Below are 10,951 nucleotides of genomic sequence, written 5' to 3' on the forward strand. Positions count from 1 at the left end.
ATAAAATTCCTAAAGTTCAACTTTTTGAAAAATTGCAATTGCCAGTTTTTCTAAGATATTTATTTATTAATGAACTAATTGGACAAATTCCATTGATAAACTAAAATCTTTATATTCAAGCTATTCTTAAATATGAAATTCTTTTAAAAAATCATTATAACATTATTTCCATGTAAGAAGTTTTCAGAATGATTTTCTAAAACTAAAACTACATAAGCAGAATAATAATTCTTTGTACTTAGTCCTGTACTTTGCTCAGGTTATTAGTTATGTCTGTCTCATACCATAACACTGGCATTTTTATGAAAATGTCTTTATTCAATATAATAAAATTGCCTATGACATAGTCATCCATCTCAGAAAGATTTCTGCAACAACCATGGCCACCTTTGTGCAGTTCAGTACCAAAGCCAAAATGCCCATTGTGGGCTTGGGCACCTGGAAGCCTCCCCCAGGACAACTCAAAGAAATTGTGAAGGTGGCCATTGATATAGAATATTGCCAGATTGACTTTGCGTTTGCATACTTAATGAGAATGGGGTGGGAGAAGCCATCCAAGAGAAGATCAAAGAGATGGGAGGACCTCTTCATTGTTGGCAAGTTGTGGTCCACCTGCCTTGAGAAAAAACTGCTGAAGAAGCCTTTCAGAAGACCCTCACAGATATGAAACTGGACTGTGTGAACCTCTATCTTATTCACTGGTCATCTCAACATGTGAAGAAGTCAGTTCCCAAAGATGATAAAGGCAACGTTCTCAGTAGTAAAATAACATTCTTACATGCCTAGGAGGTCATGGAAAAAGTGGTGGTTTAGGGATTAGTGAAAGTCCTGGGTATCTCCAACTTCAACCACTTCCAGATTGAAAGGATCTTGAACAAACCTAGACTGAAACATAAACCAGTGACCAGTCAGGTTGAGTGCCACCCATACCTCACACAGAACAAACTGATCCAGTACTGCCACTCCAAGGGCATCACCACCATGGCCTACAGCCCATTGGACTCTTCAGAGGATCTTGGACCAAGCTTGGGAGAATACAAAGATTAAAGTGATTGCTGCAAAGCACAGAAAACATCAGTCCAGGTTCTGATTTGGTTCCACATCTAGAGGAATGTGGAGGTGATTCCCAAGTCTGTGAAGGTGATTCCCAAGTCTGTGACATCCTCATGCTTACATGAGAACTTTCAGGTCTTTGACTTGAAGTTGGGTGGTGAGGAGATGATCACCGTTCTCAGCTTCAAGAGAAACTGGAGGGCCTCTTTGCTGCCTGAAACCATCAATATGGAAGAATATACTCACAATGGGGGATACTGAAGCTGTATTACCTGATGACATCGCCTGGTTGACCACCCTGCACTCCCTCATCCTCTCACCCCCTCACCCACTCACCCCCCACCCCCATCCCCCGCTGATGTGCAACTCGTTCCTCCTGAGTACTACTTCAGCCATGACTGTCTGACATCATGCTGTGCCCGCCTTGATATAGGCTGAAATCTAGGTGATGCTGTATTTAAATCTTGGTGGCCAACCAGGAACAGACTGTTCCAAGGAAATGTAACTCCAGGAAGCAAATGACAGTTTCTTTCACCGATCTGATCTGACCAAATATTTATCAAACTCTAAAATAAGAGTAAAAAAAAAACAAAAAGAAAATTGCCTGTTAAGTCCTCAACTTTGCAGTTTATAGTTAATACAAATGAAAAATTTTAATCAACTGATTCTTTTCTGAAGATAGTATTTTTGGCTGAGGAAATACTTTCCTTTCAGTTACCTGGTAAGTCTAGAACAAATCCTTCTAATTAGAGAATGTTTTCTATTCTAATTATTTTATTTTAAAAGATATAAATATTTCACCTGTTCTGTAGTTCTACTGATCAACTGTAGGGCCTTGTACATGGCAGGCAAGCACACGGCCACGAGCTTCACTCCCAGCCCTCAGCATACATATTTTGAAGACTACTCTCTTTCTGCTTTCATTTATAGGCCTCAACGAATGTTTTTAATTGATAAAATTCACTAATTAAGTTGTATGTATTTATGATGCCTTTGAACAGTTCACTAAATTGAAATGTTTTAAAAGGCATTTTCAAGTTTGTTCTGTCTCAGTATAGACTGGACATTTTTCCAGTTAAAATGAGAGATTGTATAACATACAGTTACAGATTGTTGAAATTAAGCTTTATGCACAGTTTGGGCTCTCATATATGCTGTCCAGCTAATAAATGATGAGGCACATTATCTCCCTATACACAAACTTTGTTTCCATAATGGCAGTGTGCTAAGAGGTTTAAAATTGAAATTTTCTTGATATCCATTTCTTGAGTACTTTGATTAGGGATTTCTAAATGATTTTTGAAATAAAATGCAATCTAATTTTTCAGGACTTATGTACAATAATATTCAATACTCTCTAGGACACTTGAATTAATTAAGAAAATGCTTCTTTAAAGGCTCAATCAAACATTTAAAAAAATCTGAGTCATGATTGGAAACAAAAAGAGGAGCACATAATACCATGCTAAAATGTTCTTTTCCATGTTCCATATCAGATTTGCCACAAAATTTTGCAATTCAATTATTCCAAATGTGCGTATGTGAATAGAGTTGTAAATGCTGACAACTCCTTCTTCTATTTCAGTTCAGCGCTTTTCACAGTGTAGATGCTGTGATGAGTTATATATGCTCCCCAATCAATTCCAAGTGTGTTTCCATTCCATACGTGTCTTCATATAGTGAAAACATTGCACTTGCCAAGATAATTAAATTCTACCTAAATTTGCATTTGTATTATAATTACAACAAATTATATTCCATATTGGATTTTTAAACTAAACTTGCACAACAGCATTATCATTAAAGTCAGATGTTTTACCTTTAACAAAATGAACTTTCAAAAGGTGTACTTTATTGCATAAATTGGATAAAATGTTAAGTCATTATTGAAATAAACCAGTTTTCTATTTGAAGCACCTAATGTCCTTGATATAAAATGGGCATCATTTAACTATGTGAAAAGATCTTTCACACTAATGAAGCAAACCCATTAACAGCTATCATTTCACCCTTTGTATATGCATGGGAAAACACGAATGAAATGAATTTAGAGGAATCATCATTTGAGCTAATTGAAAAGCCAGGCTTCACAAAATGCGATGTAAATACCTTCTGCATCTGATTTTTAAGTAGATACTACTGCTGTTTGAAGATTTTGGTTTTCTGAATTTTATCTGGTCCATGGTATTCATCCCAACCATGGCTTTTGGTCGGGTGAATGTCGACCAACCTTTTATACAGATTATATGCTCACTATCTTTTTTTCTTTCTTCCTTCCTTTCTTTTGAGAAATAGAAATTTAGTATTTATTCACAAAAGACAGACTCTTTCTTATTTCCATTGAAAACTAATTGCTATAGAGAGGGTATATTTGCAAAATAAAAGGTTATACAAAGGAAATCAGGTAGTTATAGCTGTATTGCTACAGCAAGAGCAAGTAGATTATTTTCACTGTACTCCACGACGTCTCCATTTCCCACATGCTATAATTAACCCATAGTCTCTCATATTTCCTACTGACTACCTGAACTAGTGACCTGGGAGCTTTAAGCATCTTGCTGTAAGATGGGCCACAAGAGACTAAATGACCAGCATATATAATAGCATCAAATACAAGTATACTGCCTGAGACCAAGGTTCGGCAATCTCTTAATGAATGGAATATAAGAAAACTTGGTTTTACAATCAAGTTTCTTGAAGGCTATTCTTGAAAATGGAGCTGTTTGTTACAGTTCATCTGAAAAGACATATTTTACTTAGTTCATTTTCCAACAGAATGCCTGAGGCAGAGTAATTTATAAACAAAATCTTGGATACCTTACCTAATCTAGGTAAGATAGTGGATTAGCCTCTCTGTTCAGATCCTTAGACTGTCTTTTAATCATGTCATTTTTTTTTCTTGATTCTTTGTTTTTTGAATTCTTTGTATATTCTGGATGTTAAACCTCTGTCAGCTGGTGAAGATATCTCCCACTCTGTGGATAAACAAAAATGGTTAAGAAAGATCTTAAAAATTGTTCAACATTATTAGTAATTAGGGAAACGCAAATTAAAACCACTTTAAAGTTTCATCTTACCCCTATCAGACTGGCTAAGATCAAGAGAACAAATGATACCAAATACTGGAGAAGATGAGGGGGAAAGATGAACACTCACTCACTGCTCGTGGGATTGCAAACTCGTACAATTCCTATGAAAGCAGTGTGGAGAACTATTAAAAAACTAAAAATGAGCCTACCATATGACCCAGTTATACCACTACTTGGTATATACCTAAAGGACTCATCCTATTGCAGAGATACTTGTACATCCATGTTTGTTGCTGCTTTTTTCACAATAACTAAGAGATGGAAGCAACCTAAGTGTCCTTCAACCAACGAGTGGATAATGAAAATATGGTACATTTATGCAATAGAGTTCTACTCAATGGTAAAGAAAGATGAAATCATAAAATTTGCAGGTAAATGGATGGAACTAGAAACTGTTATACTAAGTGAAGTAACACAGACTCAGGAAAAACAAATGGTGTACATTCCCCCTCATTTCTGTATCCTAGCACCAAATCCTTATATTTGAGTATATTTCTTGATATAATTGCAGGAACCAGGAAAATGGAAAGAAACTAGAGAGGTAAAGGAAAAGAAAGAACCTGAGAGAGAACACCAAGAGACAGGTGTTACTAAAGGAGAAGTGGGTAAAATGGGAGTATTTAAATGGGAGGGTAGAGGGAAGGTTATACAAAGAACTATGGGGATAAAGGGAAGAAGGAGCTCAAGAGAGGTGGGATGATAGCAGACATAAATTATCAAGGAGAAATGAGGAAAATTGGGATACTTTAAAGGGGGTTGGTATAGAGGGAGGTTTAGACAGGGAGAGAGAGAGAGGAGAGATAAATAATGCCTAGCTAGTGTAAAAAACCAGAGGGAATCATATTAGTCCAAAAACCTACTAAAAATTACACATACAATATCTCTACATGAGTCCATGTGTATAGCTGAAGGCTACATGACAAGAAACAGTACCAAGCAGGAGAAACCTTTCTTTGAGTTCTTATCCAGGGTGTTCCAAGAGACTCCCCAAATTACACAGGCTATTACCACAGCCCTTGATTGTCTCCCAGAACTTGATGGTAAAATACTATTGCTGAAGACAGGACATACTTCAGACTCAGGATTTGGAGCAATGGAGCTGGAACTGACCTGGAAGTCACCTCCCCTGAAGGCTAGCTCTGGTAGCTTTGGAGAGCACTATGCAAGCTGCTAAGAGAGAGCATCAATTGATGGTCCAACCCCAGCTTCAAGGCATAATAACCACATGAACAATTGACACAGCAAATGACATTGGTGCAGTAGTGGCACTTTTATCTGGAGGGTAATCAACAGCTACCTAATTGGTCTTAAAGCCCACTCAGTGGGAGGAAACTCATGTGTGATACTGTAAATATGGCCCAAAACATATGGCTGGAGAGGTTTTAGATATTAGAGAAAACCCAAAGCTATCACATCCCTAGACAAATGTGCAAAATATTGATCCTTATATTTACAGACAAGTATCCCAATCACAACTTATCAAAGTAGTTTCTTTTGCAACAGACGAAGACTATTACAGAGTTCCACAACTGGACACACACAGACATTGACTGTGAATCGCCCAAGCCTAAGTGGCACATCTACAATGCAACCTCTACACCTAAGGCTCATGGAACATAGAACAAGGGATAAAGAGGATACTAACCCATCTCTCAATTTTCGTCAATGAAGCGCGCGCATGCAACAGAGGTCCAGGAACACAAAAGGTCACAAATGGACAAAGCATGGAGAGTAAAAGTCTGCAGATTGTGAGCCCTTGGACAGGACTCATATTAAACTCCTTCCACCCAGGGCTCAGGGACCCTTGAGGAATAGGGGATAGAAGCATTGTAAGAGCCAGGGAGGAAGTTCATGACCATATGGTAATAGAGTCCCATAAGTTCATGGGACCTTGCTCATATGCACCTACAACATTTGCGTCAGTGTGAACAAGACCTATGCAAATTCAAGGAGACAAAACCCCAGCAAAGAACTGTGGGAATAGGCAACAAGCCCCAATCTTAGTCAAAGAATTATTGGCAGCTGATTACTATTGGGTGAGAAAGAGCTGATCTTCCTAAAGCAAGGGACTCTAGATAGGTTGTCTAGACCCCAGGAGATGAACTTGCACTGAGGTATGTCTGGGGACACTAACTTGACAGGATAGGCCTTAACACAAATGACAGAATGTGCAAATTCCAGTGGGGTGAGGGCTATGGGAGGGTGCCAGTGGGGAAGGGGGTATAAAGATGATTAAGAGTGATTGAGATGTATGAAATACACAAAAATTCAATAAAAAATTTACAAAAAGTTGCAGAGCCATATGCATAAAATACAATCAATGAAGTTCAACTTAAACTTAATTATTAGATGTTTTATATGCAAATACAAAGCATGCCTGTTTCCTATAATTTTACTTTCTATTTAAGTGGGTTATCGGGATTATACTGATGGTTTTACTTATTTTTGTATTCAATTTTGCAATCTGTCTTTTAAGTAAAACTCAAAACATTAAAAAATCCAAAGGATACTTTTTCTATAATACAAATAGCTGGCAGAGATGGATAGGACAGGACAGGACAGGACAGGACAGGATAAAGGAAGGGTGGGAAGGGAAGGGAAATATTCAACATGCCTTCACAGCAAAAGTTGTGAAGAAACTAGGAGTAGAAGGAACCTACCTGAACATAATAAAGACTATACAACAAACTTATAGCCAACATAGGGAAAACTAGAATATTTCCTCTAAAATCCATAATGAGACAAGGATGCCCACTTTCTCTACTCTTACTCAATATAGTGCTCAAAATCTTATCTAGAGTAATAATGTAAGAGAAATACATAAAAGGGAAAGAACAAGTCAAATTGTCTCTACTGCAGGTGGCATAATCTTATCCATAAAAAACCCTAATGAGAATGAGGAGATGATTCAGGGGATGAAGTACTTGCCATACAACCATGAGTACTGGAATTCAGATGCCCAGAATTCACATAAATGCTGGTGGGCTGGCTGCCTGCCTGTAATTCTTGTCTCAAAAGGTAGAGGCAGGGGCTCCCCAGAGCAAACTGACTAGCAAGACTAGCCATATCGGCAAGCTCTGAGTTTGCCTGAGAGCTCCTTCCTCGATGAATAATGTAGAAGAGTGATTGAGGATTATTCCCAACAACAACCTCAGGCCTACACATTCACACACATATGTGCACACACGTATGTGCACACATATGCAAGCATGTATAAAAACACATGTACACCATACACACACAAACATACATGAAAATGGGAAAAGAAAAGTAAAAAACAAAACTACAGACTCCACTATAAACTTTTTTTAGCTTAAAAAATTTTAATTTCATTATCACCATTATTTGTGTGTGTGTGTGTGTGTGTGTGTGTGTGTGTGTGTATACTAAGGCATACATGTTGAGCACAGAGAACAACTTTGCGGAGTTAGCCTCTCCTTTCACCTTTATGTCCATTCCAGGGACTGAATTCACATCTCCAGACTTGTGCAAGAAGTGCCTTTATCCATTGAATTATCTTTGTGGCCCCAGAAAACAATTGTATCTGACAACAATTTCAGCAAAGAAGTAAATATGAAACTAACATACAAAATCAGTAGCTTTTCTATATATCAATAATTTCCAAGAATCAAGTTAGGAAAAATACCCTATTCGCAATATCTTTGAAAGAAATATATCTGAAATACCTTTGAAGAAACATAACCACAGACATGAAAAACCTCTGTAATGAAAATTTTAGAACACCGAAGTGAGAAACTGAAAAACAACCATTGCAGAAGAGAGGGCAGAAGTACTGTAGTAGTCAGGGATTGTGGATGACCACAAGACAGTGGGACCTACATATGAACCTACAGCAATGGTGGCAGCATACAGAAGACCCATGCAAACTCGGTCCAGACAAAAACCCAGCATAGAAGTGGGGAAATGGGTAAGAAACCTCAACTTTAGCTGAGGAACTCTTGGCAGCTGATCACTGCTGGGTGAGGGAGAGCTGGTCTTCTTTAAGAGAGTGATGTTAGATAGGCTGACAAAGCTTCAGTGGATGAGCTCTCAAGGGACATCTGAGGACACAAACTTGACTCCATAGGTCTTAATATATATGACAGAATACCTGAAATCCAGCGGGGGGACTGCAGGGTGCAGAAAGACAGGGGATCTAAATACGATAAAGATATATTGTATAAAATGCACAAAAATTAAATAAAGAATAGGAAAAAGGAAATTAAAGACTATGGAAGGACTTTACATGTTCATGAATTGGTAAATTAATATTCTGAGTAGCTATATTACTAAAAATTGCCTACAGATTTAGTGTAATCTCCATCAAAATCCCAGTGAAATTCCAGAACTAGAAAAACAATTATAAAATTCACATGAAAACAAAAATGATCCTGAACGACCAAAGCAATTCTAAGCAGTAAAATCAATTCTAGAGGTATCACAATAACTGTCTTCAAATTATACTATGAAGCTATAGTCATAGTGTCAGGGGGAGGAAGAAGGGAGGATAAGAGGGTAGCATGGGGTGAATATGATGTCACAATGAAACCCATTATTTTGTGCAGTTAATATATGCTAAAATATAAGTTAAACAACAACAAAAATAGAATCTAAGGAATAAAATTGGTAAAATGTCAAAGTAAGTAGAGTGCATCAATGTCAATTTTCTTTATGTGATATTATTCATATATATATATATATATATATATATATCCAGAGGAAACTGGATTAAGGGTGTTAGAAATCCACATATTATTTCTTAAAATTGCATGTGAATACACAGTTGTCATAAAAGATAAAAGAAAAGCAAAATATAGTTTCTCCCAACACATAGCATACCGAAAAAAAGAACATGTGATCAGCATGGTAAATTGCATGATGGGCCTAGTTAGCATCTCCAATACAAAAAAAATTGTGAAGGGAGCTAGAAAAATGGCTCAATGAGTAAAGCACTTGCCCTGCAAGCCTGGCGACCTGAGTTCAATTGCACAAAGTTGTTCTATGACCTCTACAAGTGTGCTGTGGCACATGCACTCCCCCCACACACATCATATACATACACAATGATAATTTTTTTAAAGTTGTAGAAACTGCTGTTGCCAGGTCTATATAGCATTGTTAACAAGGAGTAGGGTCACTACTCATAGAAGAAGGTCAATCTAAGAACGGCTGCTGCAGTGATCTGCTAATAGCCACCATCTACAAGTCCCAGTAAAGTTTCTTGTTTTCTGCAGAGGGGCAGTAGAGAGAAACTGGTTTGCGGCAGGGGTGGAAGCACTCCTAGTCCATTGTTTCTATCAAACAAGGTTTTTAAAAAATTTTTTAATTGGAGAGTGTTGCTTGCATACACAACAAAAATGTGGGGGTCAGGGGACAATTTATGGGAGTCAGTTCTCTCCTTCTACCATGTGGTCTCTGAGGATCAAACTCAGGTCATTAGACTTGGCAGCAAGGGCCTTTACCCACTGAGCCATTGCACCAGCCTGGCCCTGCAACAAGTTTTCTTGATAATCAGAAGAGGCAGGGGCAATTGATCTTTTGATACTTGCCACTCTAGATGGGAAAAAAGACTTTTATATAAGAAATAATGATAAAAGTTTAGAAAGGACAGACTGGAAGACTCAACGATGCTGGTGAGAATTCCATTCATAATCCTTTTTTACCATCTAAACTACTTCCAAGAAAGGATGGGTCCAGAAAACTGATTTACACTGGGATGCCTGATGACTTTGGCCATATCTAAGTGATTAAGTCCCACTTCCCATTTCTTCTTTTTTATCCACGGTCCTTGTTTCTCATTTCCATTCAAATAAGAACATCTTTTCTGTTGGGTGTGGTGGTACATGACTTTAATCCTAGCAGTCAGGCGCAGGTGAATCTCTGTGAGTTCAAGGCCAGCCTGGTCTACATAGTGAGACCCTCTCTCTACAGATACATAAAAGAATATCTTTTCTTCAAATGCTTCCCATACTTAGAGCCCACTATGTTGCAGCTGTCCTTTATTATGATGATGAGAAGGTCCATCCGTACTGTTGTTCCTGCAACAAAGACTAGCATTCATTACCCAAAAAATATCTGAAGAGAAATATTTTATCAGAATGAACAAACACCCAGACAGTGATCACAATAGTCAAATATGTCCATTTTTCTTGTGAACTATACAGCCATTTGCACTGGTGCTTTTATTACATGACTCACACAGGCCCAACAGCATTTCCTTTCACAGGAGTGACTGCCACATGGGCAGTCATGTAGAATTTCTTAGGAGAGCAAAAGTCAAGAGATCCCCATTAACCCTTCAATATATACACAGGTTACTTACCTGAATATAAACATGGGATACCAACTCACTCTGCTGCTGTTCTTTAGAACAGTACTTTTGTGTCAGTCAGGTTGCCTACTGGTATATCAAATTCCTGACATAATCACCTTACAAAGAGAAGGGTTATTTCAGCAAACAGTGTTAGAGGTTTCGGTTCACATTCACTGGCCCAGTTGCTTTTATGCCTGTTGCAAGGCAGCACAACATGAAAGGGCTATGTAGCAAAGCAAAGGTGCTCACCTCCTGTATGAACTTGAAAGAGAAAGAGAGAAGGGCCTGCTCCCAATGACCTGAAGACTTCTCATCAGTCTCCACCTCTAAGGTTTCCATTGCCTCGCAACTCCACCAAGCTGAGAACAAGGCCACTGACACATAGACCTTTGGGAAATACTTAAGATCCACACTACTTCAATTTCTATGAAAAAAAAAAGGCAGCAAGGAGATGTTTCTGAAGGTCAAGCAAATTCCCACCAATCATCTGAAATCT

At 38.0% G+C, this 10,951-nt stretch overlaps 1 pseudogene; it reads left to right on the forward strand.

Annotated features, from left to right (window-relative positions):
- The first annotated feature begins 379 nt into the window (after window positions 1–379).
- Window positions 380–1,314, forward strand: LOC103731791 (annotated as a pseudogene).
- Window positions 1,315–10,951: the final 9,637 nt, after the last annotated feature.

The sequence above is a fragment of the Nannospalax galili genome, unplaced genomic scaffold, assembly GCF_000622305.1.
Source record: "Nannospalax galili isolate Female #2095 unplaced genomic scaffold, S.galili_v1.0 scaffold575, whole genome shotgun sequence".
Lineage (NCBI taxonomy): Eukaryota > Metazoa > Chordata > Mammalia > Rodentia > Spalacidae > Nannospalax > Nannospalax galili.